The sequence below is a fragment of the Asterias amurensis genome, chromosome 7, assembly GCF_032118995.1.
Source record: "Asterias amurensis chromosome 7, ASM3211899v1".
In the NCBI taxonomy this organism is placed as follows: Eukaryota; Metazoa; Echinodermata; class Asteroidea; order Forcipulatida; family Asteriidae; genus Asterias; species Asterias amurensis.
In genome coordinates this window covers 5,058,307-5,070,582 of record NC_092654.1, presented here as the reverse complement: position 1 = coordinate 5,070,582, position 12,276 = coordinate 5,058,307, and the positions used below count along the sequence as shown (strand labels likewise).

The 12,276-nt window shown below is 37.1% G+C and overlaps 1 protein-coding gene across 4 annotated transcripts in view; it reads left to right on the top strand.

Annotated features, from left to right (window-relative positions):
- LOC139939540 (uncharacterized) overlaps positions 1–12,276 on the top strand; it is a 40,879-nt gene that overhangs the window by 11,222 nt on the left and 17,381 nt on the right. Inside the window, exon 1 of one of the 4 annotated variants that reach the window (XM_071935540.1) lies at positions 6,252–6,313. The exons of the other annotated variants lie outside the window; for them this stretch is intronic. The gene's annotated coding sequence lies outside the window, so the exon portion shown is untranslated. Of the gene's footprint in view, positions 1–6,251; positions 6,314–12,276 lie in introns of those variants that run through there. 4 annotated transcript variants of the gene reach the window in all.

The window sequence follows — 12,276 nt, the reverse complement described above, 5'->3', positions numbered from 1 at the left end:
TTTAAATCTAACTCCCTTGAGTAATTTACTTGACCAACGTTCAGGTCCAACCCTGATTTATGAAATATCTAATGCACACTTGAAGGGAACATCCATATGAAAATCTTGAAGTCTACAGGGTAGCCGGAAACTTTTGAAGGCCAAGACCTGTTAGTTGATTTCACAAATTGAGTAAATATTGGTAAGCTGTCTTTAACATTCTTTGTTGCTGAGACGAGTGTGATGTCATAACACAAATCACTATGGCGATATTGACAACCCATCTTAAAGATGATTCTAAGTGTTTGTGAAAATCGAGCGCAGGGCAACCAAGGCCATGACCTTCAAGTCTCTTTTTACCATGCGTGACAAAGTTTTTAATCAGTTCATTGACATGATTTGACAAGTCATGTTTACAAATTCTCTGAAACTCTGCATGTTGCACACCACTCTGAGTGACTCCTACTTAGATTCAGATAATTTCACTCGGTATTTGGTCATACATGTACCTAATTTGAATGATGCTGAGTTTGAGGTTAATATCCCATCGTTACATGAACAAAGATGAAGGGCTTTTTTTTTCAAGGGATAATTATTGGTTTCAGGTGGGTCCCCCATCCTGTATTTTTCAATAGGCACACTGTGGCTGTGATTCTTCAAAACTAGCCTGTTCTTACCAATTATTTAAAGGCAGTGGACACTGTTGGTAATTACTCAAAATAACTATTGGCATAAAATCTTTCTTGGTGACAAGTAATAGGGAGAGGTTGATGGTATAAAACATTGTGAGAAACGGCTCCCTCTGAAGTGCCATAGTTTTCGAGAAAGAAGTAATTTTCCACGAATTTGATTTCGAGACCTCAGATTTAGAACTTGAGGTCTCGAAATCAACCATCTAAACGCACACAATTTCGTGTGACAAGGGTTATTTTTCTTTCATTATTATCTCGTAACTTTGATAACCAAATGAGCTCAAATTTTCACAGGTTTGTTATTTTATTGCATACAATATATTGAGATACACCAACTGTGAAGGCTAGTCTTTGACAATTACCAATAGTGTCCACTACCTTTAAGTACATTTAACTAATCATAATGTTTGTCATATTTAGTTACATGTGTGTTCATTTGGGGGACTGGGGTCGTACATGTGTAGACTTGAGATCTAGGCTCCTGCATTGTTTTTTTAAATGAATACCACAATTAAGAGTCCAATAGTTTGGGTGTTGAGTCTCATGGTGTTGGATTTGTCTCTACTCGGTCTCTACTCGATCAGTGTAAAACACTGAATGATTAGAATGCTATGTTGTCCATCTTCGCATAACTTGTACAATGTGCAGTGTAAATGGTGGCTGAAAAAAAACACAAAAAAAAAACCAGCCCCATTTTAAATGGGGTGTTTTTTTCTTCTTTTAAAGCCATTATACACTTTCGGTAAACAGTATTGTCCAAGTCCCACACTTCGTGTATCACAACTTATATATAAAACAACAAACCTGTGAAAATTTAGGCTCATCGGTCCTCGGATTCGGGAGAAAATAACGGGAAAACCCACTCTTGTTTCCACGCGTTTCGCCGTGTCATGACATGTGTTAAAAAAAAATCCGTAATTCTCGCTAACGAGAATTTATATTATTTTACCGTTTTCTCAAAAAGTAAAGCATTTCATGGGCTAATATTTCAAGAGAAGTCTTTCACCATTACCTTCTGTAAACCCTGTAAATTATTTGTAAATCTGTGAACTTTTTTTTTTTTTTTCTGTAGCGAAAGGGTCCAATGGCTTTAATTGATTGATTCAAATTGGAAAAGAAGGGAAAAAATGGCCATTTTAAAGAGCCATAACATTTCCTCAGAAGATGATAAGTTCTAAAGAATTGTGTGTGTTCACTGAAAGGCCTATTGCTGTGCTCTCTAGAAATTATTGAACTGTCTTTTACATAACAATAAAGTTTCCAGAAAAATGCAATAGGCTTGGCTCTAATTGCAACCACAGTTCATTCACACGTGTGGAAAACAGTGCATCTACATGTATTATAAAGAATTTCGAAGAAGATTATTGATTTGTTCCTTAGACGCTTATGACATGTGTGATTTGTTTCCAAGAATAAAGGAGTCGAGTTCACTCCAAGGTTAGGAAACAGAATTGAACCTACAGAGTTTAGTCACCATTTATGTGGTTGTTGAACTGTGGACCTGGTGGGACAGCCTATGCGCGTGGCCCCCCTTTTGTGTTATTGTTATAGATTGATGTGGGCGGCTACATTCCGTGTTGTGTTTACTTTCGTAGACTGATACACGCAATGCAGAGGTCTGGAAATAGAAACAGTGTGTGTTGATGTGACACATCCATACAATTACAAACAGAGGGTGTCAGTTGGATGAATTTACCATTTAACTTGAAGAGCTTAAACAAGATGGATTGAATATTTTGACTGATTTAAAAAGTGCCTGTTGATTTTATACAGCAAGGAGAAACACAAATGTGAGTATCTTTTTCAAAAACCATACTTGTACAAAGAAAAGGAAGTGGAATGTTTCAGACTTTGAAGCTAAATTTAATACCGTGTGTTCTACAAAAGAGCTATGTACATGTACATGTATGATGAGGTTCAGTATTGTTCATCAGCCTGCCAACTTTTTACCCCAAATTTGTTTATCTATTATCCAGGGTTTGAATTTGGGGACAACATGATTTATAGTTCGAAATTTTTTTATCCTGAATAATTTTGTTGTTTGGAAAACCCAGAATCAAAATGATTAAAACAACTTTATAGACAGGTTTACAATTTACTCAAAGATTGATCTCATTTGACAATGGGTAGGCCTTGATATCCTTTGATACTCAGAGAAAAATGAAGGTTAGTTATTATTAGACTAAAAGTAAACATTTGAAAAACATAAAACCACCAAACTTGTTGGTCGATCACTGGCCCGCAGTGAAATTACTCGTCTGCAGTTTGTCTCCATGGCCAGTGTTAATTTCAAGCCCTCCTGTCATTAGATTGCCAGTGCTAACAGGTTTATGCGTGGTTACCTGAAATTCCACTGAATAAGTTGACAATACAACATTGCATATTTTTAGCCTGTAATTAACTATTTTTTTAGCATTCACGTATTTGTTCAGACAGCATGTACAGTACATAGGCCTATTGTGAACAATAAGTGTACGATTTGTGTTCCGTAGAGGCCATGCGTGTTTGTGCCATCACCATGTAAATGATTGCACTCGGTGGTGACATAATGGGCTGAAAGCACACAGTCATGACAGTGCGGCCAGCCCATATTGTGCACACACACGGAGACAGTACAGTCTATGCCTGCCCTGTAGGCTGATACCCAACCCATGCAAGTAGGCCAACATCGCCCTGGCATTTGACTACATGAAAGCTACTTAGAATTCACTCAGAAAATCCCCATGTACTCTGGCATGCTTAATTTGACTGCAGGCCAATCTGACACTTGATCACTGGACGGGTGGTTTGCCAGCAACATTACTCTATGTGATTTATTCTCAGTCCACATGGTTAAAATAGAGAGCGGCAGGAATATGTTTACTGGGTGTATTTTGTCTGATTCTGGGTAAGTCCATCTGGCAATTTAAAAAGAAGAAAATTTAATTAAAGCAATGTTAAAGGTTAGCCTTATTATTGAGGTTTGATGTAGACACTTTTATGTTGAGCAATTTGATTGCATTCCACTCACGCTGAAGCTTGCCTCAAGTTGTTAGACTCTGTTGTGTTAGTGCGGTTAGTATTAGTGATACATTTCTAAGTGCAGGAAAAGACTCACAGTGCAGTTATGGAATCCAGATATACTGTTTAATTTACATTGCAGTGTATGTTCTCAGGCCTGGCAGTATGCCATTTATTTTATTTGTTTATTATTTATTAATTAATCTGGTTGTTAGGCCAAGGATTCTTAGAAAAGCGTGTGAAAATAAAACAATTTTTGTACTGTCCAGCGGCCCTTGTAAAATCTTGTCACTACATTTTGTCGGATCTCCGGACTTACAAAAAAACTAATGGATGTTTTACAAGGTTGTTGTGAAATCATTGTGTGGAGGGAAACTTAAAGACGCTCTGATGTGACACTAAAGGCATCACAGCATACTGTAAGAATTGCCGCCCTGTGAATTTGTTCCTCCATTTATGATTTATACTGATGGGCTAACAACAGTGTAATGTGATTTATCAGGATTTTCTCCCTCATCAAATCTGTTCCGCGGAGTCACTTGCAGTTTTCAAGAAACATCTCAAAACTTTCCCGATGACTAATTGCTTTGGCCGTTTTCCCATTATCAGTGCCATTATTTATTAATTTGGTAATTGTTTAGTTTCTTGTAAAGCGCTGTGGTACCTTGTGTAAGAGCGCTATATAAATGTCTCTTTTATTTACTATATTATTTCAGGATTTTCTCAATATCTTCTCCTTGAGCCTTCACATTTTCTTCAAAGCAGTAAAGTAGTCATGGCATTAAAATATGTGATCCGTTGAAGTAGGGTCTAGAATACACAATGTAGATAACCCAGTAGTGTAGGATCTGTGGTCTCTAACAAACTTATGTTCAAAAGAAGAAATATCTACTCCACAAACTGTTTACTAACCAAAATGACTGATGGAGTAAATGCACAAAAGTTGCTCGAATGCATGATCACAGTTTTTAGCCGTCCTTATTTACTGTCATTATTCATGTATCTAGGCTAAACATTAGGACCGTAATTTTGGATGCTCCTCTTTTTACACTGGTGGGCCTACACCATCATGTTAACTGTGAACAGTTACAATGTTAACTGTGAGCAGTTACTGTACACACTAATTAAATGAACAGTATCAAAGGTAATCTGTCTGTTGCTTCATCAAAGGTAATCTGCCTGTTGCTTTAGCAGCCCCCCCCCCCCCAATTGGTTATATCATGCCTTGTAAATCAATCATGGCTGGTGCAATAAATTAGTGAGCTAGGTTTTGCATCACCATAGAGGCTAGGTCATTAACCTACATGTAATGTGTTGAATTACATAATGTGTGTATACGGTATGTCATGTACAGGTGTAGCATGGTCAATATGTACTTGTAATGCAGCCACTTTATAAAGATTAATAATAGTTATTTAGTTCATGGAATCTCACCTGAGTTGTATTTTCTTTGCACTGGACTCTGAAAGTAATAGGTATCCATGCTTAAATGTGAACCTTGCTCTAAGGGTGAAATGGTAAACCCAAGTAATAGTATCACAACAAATTTGTCAACAGCTTTTGTAAAATTATGTATTATATTATATTGTACACAGTAGCCTACTGTGTGTAGCCAAAATTATACATGATTATATTCCTAATGAGGATTTAAACAGTAATAGTAGCATGCTGCAAAAAAAATATTATGTTCAAATTTCAAGTTTCTTTTTATTTTCTACATTATGAAAACAGTGATGACAATATCATTATCAATCATTAAACAATACATCTTTTCGTTTAAAATTTCAAGAAATAGATGTTGACAAATATGACACTGCAGATGGATTTACTTTAGAAGCGGAACTTGTTGTCCCTGTTATGACTCAATGTTATGGTTATAATGTGTTTGGTTTACATGTGGCCCTATTCTGTTTATTCTGTCAAGCACAATTCAAACTGTTTTCAAACGTCTCACTTGTGAATAATAATTGCTTATCATGTGTGAATAACCCGGATACATATTTTTCCCGTGAGTGGAATGTGTGAAATGGTTTGTCAAGTAACTATTATGTGAACATATTTCTGCTGTAAATTGTCCCTTTTTTCAAGTTGGCCCCCCTAAAAAGCGTGTTGTGGATCGATGCATCAGTTCTTTTTGTTACAACAAGTCTTTCAAATTCACAACTCCGTCCTCGCCATAGTCCTATTTTGGGATGAATGCTGTTGGCAGAGAATGCATACATGGGCCAGTGATGTGATGTGTGCAATAAGTTGCACAGAGCTGTTGGACATGTTTGTACACAGTGTGCATGGGCTAATGAGCATGAATCACTGATGATGTCATGATAATCTGGGTTGGAAATGTGTGCCTTTGTAAGCCCACTGACGTGGACTGCAGATCTTCATTTCAGGTCCGCTTTTTCAAGTAAAAGGGAAATCCCCCATATTTGTGTAAACCCTTAAATTAGAACTGATTGTAATTCCCCATGGGCAAGCTTCCAATATTTAGGTGGTCTATTTTAGATAAGTAAAGTACTGTTTAGTGCCTGGGCATGTTGGTGAGTGAAAAGTTTATTTCAGTAGCAGAAGTTGGACATTGAGCAACTGTTGGCAGTGGTGTTTTTAACAGAATTATCAAGGAGTGACAAACATTGTGAACTTTTGTAAGTAGATTTTTGTTTTTGACTAAAACAATCTCTCTCATTTTTTATGTTCCTAACATTTCATAAAAATGCCACTTAAGTAAATCAGTGAGCGTGTCCATTACTTGTGGGCTGAACTCGTCTTGGAGAAATGATTAAAGGAACACGTTGCCTTGGATCGGTCGAGTTGGTCTTTGAAAAACGTTTGTAACCGTTTTTTATAAAATGCATATGGGTAGAAAGATGTTGTAAAAGTAGAATACAATGATCCACACAAACATGCCTCGAAATTGCGTGGTTTTCCTTTTACCTCGTCGACTAACACGTCGGCCATTTATGGGGGTCAAAATTTTGACCCCCATTTTCTTTATGCAAAGGGCACTTCCATTGTAAAATCTGAAAGTCTATGGGAAACTTTTGAAGGGGCACCAAGGCCAAGACCAGGGGCAATGAGGCCATGGCCTTCGTGGCCTGTGTGTAATTCAAGGCCTGAAACAGCAAAAATCCCGTCCATAAAAACACTAGGAAAATGCAGGCCTACATGTATTAAATAGCATTGTCAGTGTTCTCCACATGTTTTTCAAAACTGGGGCATTGAGAACCCAATTTTTTAAAGTTTGGCCTCAGAATGCTTGGAATTATGTTGTACTCAGTGTATATCTTCTGGCAAGTTTGATCTGAAGTAAGAAAAACAAACAAACAAACAAACAAACAAACAAACAAACAAACAAACAAACGGAACAATGAAAGCATTTAATTTGTTATTTATTTAGTGATTAATTAAATTATTTATTTATTTATTTACTTTTAATTTTCAATTTACTTTTATTTTATTTTTTAATTTGTTATTATTGGTCATTTATTTTTGGTGGGAGAGGGTATCAGCCGCAATTGGTGTACATTGTTCCGATTTGCAAGCTTGTGGGTTTGGAGCAACCTGATAAGGGAATCAGTGATCTTCAAAATCCAAGGGAATCACTTCATCTATTTTGTTGCAATGAAACATGAAACCAATCTTCCAATCAAATTATTCCCAGCAACTACACTGTATCCCCTTGAGCCGTACCATACTAAACACATGTTTTGTTCACTGGTAATGTAATACTAAAGTCAATTAAATAGAATGACATCATTGGTGTTTATAGCCTTTGGCAAGCATTAGGGTACATGTAGATGTGACAACTTATAATCCCTAAAGCTTCTTAATTTCCAGACCCATGGTGTACACATAAACCGAATCAATTAACAAATCAGCCATACCCAACCAACCAGGGTAACCATCTGTTGTTATGTAAATTATTGGCAGGGGATGTTGACACCAAGTCAGGACCAGTGCATTGTGTGCAAATGAGGCTGGTGTTTCTCCCAACCACAACGCTCTAAAATTCTCCAGTTATGAATCACAATATCTGCACCTGCATTGAGCTGGGTTTGTAAGGAATCATTTAAACATGAGGAAAACAAAGAGTTAAAACATCCAAACAACTTGCAGGGGCTCGCCCATGCATGGTCTTCCTAGACCATTGGTTGAAATGTAGTTCTCCAGTGACTCATCACTTGAACTTTAAACCAGTCTATAAAAGGTTATATTAAATATTGGTTCTTTGTTGCATTATAAATTATGTCCTGTCGGAAATGAAATGAAATGTTGCTGGTACATGTTTGTAAAAATGGTACGGATAATAAAAAAGAGGGATTAATATTTTTGATCAAAATTTAATCCTCGATTCTGATTGGTCCATGCATATGGCAATCAAGTTTGCTTAAATATTAATTTTCTTGAAAGTCTACATCCCATTTCCAACTTGTCCTCTACATTGGATATAGGATGCAGAAGCGCTACATTTCTCTGTATTACACTTAGGCTAGTGTGATAAAACTAAATTAGGAAGAATTTAATAATTCATCATTCAATGAACACCAATTAACCATTGAGGTAGAAATACCAACCTGTCAATCACAAACATGTAGGCGGTCAGTTTTTTGGGACTCCCACTCTTTTTTTCTCTGTCTACTGAGGCTGTGGAAGGTCATGTTGTCGGTAGACATCATGTTGATAAGATCTTCAGAAGTCCAAGGTAGCATGTGGTATCGATGATGTGTGTACAGTAATATGACTTGGATGGTTGAGACTGAATTTCTCATCAGAGTGGGCTGTATTTGTAAACACATTGACCCCTTTAATTGTGGACGGGCCCTTCTTCGTTAAACTCGTAGAAATGTGGACTCCATTGTTTTCTATTGTGTTGGCATCTCAAACCTAAGTGTGTTGTCCCTCTTAGTCCTCACTGGAATGTCACTTTCAGTGGATGGAGGAAGTACATGTAGGCCCTAGATGTAGGCCTCCTAAATGATGTATTTTTATAGCCATGATGGCTGCTACAGTGCTAGCATTATCCAGGGGTTGGTGATTTGTGAGGTTTTCAAGCTACAAATGTCCTTCCCATTTCCTTAGTATTTTGTTACCCTTAAGTTCAGATGGAATTATTTCTCAGGAGAACCGGTACTACCAAGATGATAAATTGACTTGTTGAGCAAGTAGATTGAAACTTTCCATTTACTATTATTCCTCCATGCTTATAATGTACTTGTTCTTATACCAGATTGAAATTAACAGTATTTTTTTTCTTTTCTTTTTTTGTGCACAATTACTTTCCTTAATATTTTTCACACCTTTTTCTTTTCCCTTTTGTTGTTCTTTGTCTGGAGATTTTTCTTCCACACCCTTTTATTGATATGAATGTGAACTGGCTGCAAGTATTGTTTACCAAAGGAGGTAGAAATACCTCCATGGTTTACCCATGGTTTACCTGAGCCATGGATCACTTTGTTATGACATTCAACACAAGCATACACAGGTCTGGTTTATAATTACATTAACAGAGACTAGCTGTCATCCCATGAAGACAATTAATAGTCCCCTGATGAGGGTTTGCATAATTCATGATTTCTCAGAACCCCAGAAAATGTAGACCTACCGTATACAGGTTGGTAGGGGGACTTTTGTGAAAAAAATTAACATTTTGTAATTTTTTCCCCTCACTTTAAACGTGTTTTTTCCCGCCACCCTTGAAACAACATTGATTGTGTGTGTTACCAGGGCTTTAGTTGGGGATGAGACACCTTGCCAAAAGGGCATGCATTAAGGATTTCTTAATGGAAATGCCCTTTGCAAAATGAAAAATAGCGTGTTCCCATCTAAGATGAAATGCGTGTAGCAGACCTGCTGTGTGCTTGAACATAGTATCCAAATAGCCTGGCCTGACTTGATACATAATTCTCATATAAAGGGGAATTACATGTAGGCCTATGGTAATTTAACTTAAAAGACACTTATCAACGGGGAAAATTGTGTTGTAACATTTTCAGGGGCACCAAGGCAATGATGACCAGGGGCATTGTGGCTGGTAATTGCCTCTTTGAAGTGTCAGCCCTGCATGGTTCTTAGAAATAGTGTCAAGACATTTTATACACATTTTTGTCAGTTGCAGTACATGTAGGCCCTACTGTACTGTAACAATAGGTTATCTAAAACACAATGAACTGTACATGCCTATTGTACTTTTTGTGGAGTACATGTATTCCATTGTGTAGACCTATCTATTGCAAAGCATTACTTGGTAATTCAATGGACAGTTAGGTCATTGAACCTCCACAAGTGTGAACCATCCATTATGAGAGTCACCGCATCATCCCATATCTTTTGGATGTGATTCAGCGTTTTAAACTGCGTGTCTGTAGAATAGATACATGGTTTTACTACGAAGTCCTTCTGGCACTGACAACATACACCAAGCTATTGTTATTACCCATTGGCAATAAAACACTCCAAAAGCTTATTGTCCATTTCACCTTGATGTGTTCCTGCATTGTGCTAATAGGAGGAAATGAACAATGACAACAAAGGATGATCAAATAGTTACATTTTCAAAGGGCATGTCATCTACAAACCTGAATTTGTTCCAAACAACTTGACGTAATGTTTGCTACTACATGTACTACAATTTCATTGTCAGGGATGGGAAATTTCAGACCTTGGTCATAATTTGTATTATGTCTGACTCTGTTAAAAAACAAACAGTTACATACATGTATATCTGTCTATTCTTGAGATGTAAAGAATTCAAGCTCTGTAATCTAGTCTTCTTTCCTAATGGATTTAACATGGGAGCTCTTTAAAATCTACAACTCGTGGAGTTTTCCAAAAATTGACATGGCATCATTTCAAGGTCCTCCCTAAATTTGGGTCCTACTTTCAGACCCCCTTTTTCAGCACCTTTTGACTCTCACTCCTTCGTTTTAAAATAAATATTACATCTGACAGCAAAATGGAATAAATATTACATCTGACAGCAAAATGGAATACTTTGCATCTGTGTAGGCCTATTTTTGTTTATATTATATAATTTATAATTTTTTTTTTAAATAGCTGGGGCTGTGTTTTACCATTGCATCTGGATGTTTTTGCCATGGATGTAATTTTTGAAATAGAAACAAACGAAGTCTTTGTTTTTGGATTGCTTGTGTGTCGTAGCATTTGTACTACACTAATTTCTTACGGTAGAACTCATTACCATCTCTGTTCTATACATGTTGAACATGTAACCCTACATGAATCATTCTTTAGTTTGATCTTCTCATAAATCTTCATGCTCAGATACATTTCACACAATACCGCTTTGCGTGAAACCAAATCTGAATAAGTTCTGTCTTTAAATTTTGTTTGCATATAACTTCAGTGGAAGTGTTCAACTATTAATGTGAATAATTTATTATCTCTCAAAATCAACCATTTTCAGAGAATTCCAGTTTTCTATCAAATATTAACCTTAAGAATGTCTGATGTTAATTGCTAAAAGCACGATGGTAAACCACAGCCCCTCTCTTCCCCCTCTCTCTGCACACAAACAACATCCACTCACTGCACAGGACTAAACTATTTTTAGTTCTCAAATGTCAGTGATGCATAAACACAGCACACAGAGAGGGAGAGAAAGGGAGCGAGGGCCGGGCTGAACGTCAGCGACTAGTCAAGGCTTATCTAGAGGAGATTGCCCCAGCTGATCATCAACGATGACTCATCCCTTCTCCTCCTGTCTCTTCAGGATGCGGGGCCTGTGGAGTGTCTTTTTTCCTCTTTCTCGATAAGACGTAAGATCCTGGAGTGCATGCACTGTGTACAAGTTGTTCATGTAGAGTGTGCAGTGGCATCAGGGACGGGGTAATCCATTCCGCTGAAACAGGATCCTTGGAGGAATCGTTGAATGTTCAGTTGTTGGACATACTACATGTAATCTACATAGCTATCTGTATCTGAATATACAGTGAAACACAATTTACTGATTATTGGAGAGTGATGGAGAGCGAAACATTAACCTTTGTTTAGAGAGGATGTATTCAACCTTGGCTGTGAGGATTTCATATTCTACAGTTATGTGCGTCAGTGGGATTAAGAATAATTGCTCCATGAACCAGTGAGTGAAGGCCAACAGCGCATTCATGTTTGTACCAATGTGTTAACAATTATGTGCGTGCACAGTTTGTATTACATGTAGGTTAGGCATGGAAGAATTACTAATGGTTAACATATTGTGGATGTGTTTTTGTTTGTTTTTAGAGTCATGGTTTAGAATGTACGGTAGGCCTGTGCATTTTACCTCCATGGTTTGTTACTTGCCAAAACTGTTAGCAAATTGTACCAGGATTATTATAGTAAGGTTTTACATTGTGTATGAGTCCTCTTACTCTATGGTATGATTGAATGTAGTGTATTTTGGTAAATTTTGTCAACGTTTCATGTGCGCATCTGATGTCTGATTGGAGATATCGATGACAAAACTATTACCAGTAAACTTGTTTTTAATTGTTTTAGAAGTATTAGATCTGTGAAGAGCAAGCGTGGTTGTAATGTTTTGAATTTCTTCTGATGAGGAGCAGAGTACAACATACTTTTCAAAATGTCGAGAGATCACACCTGTCAATCA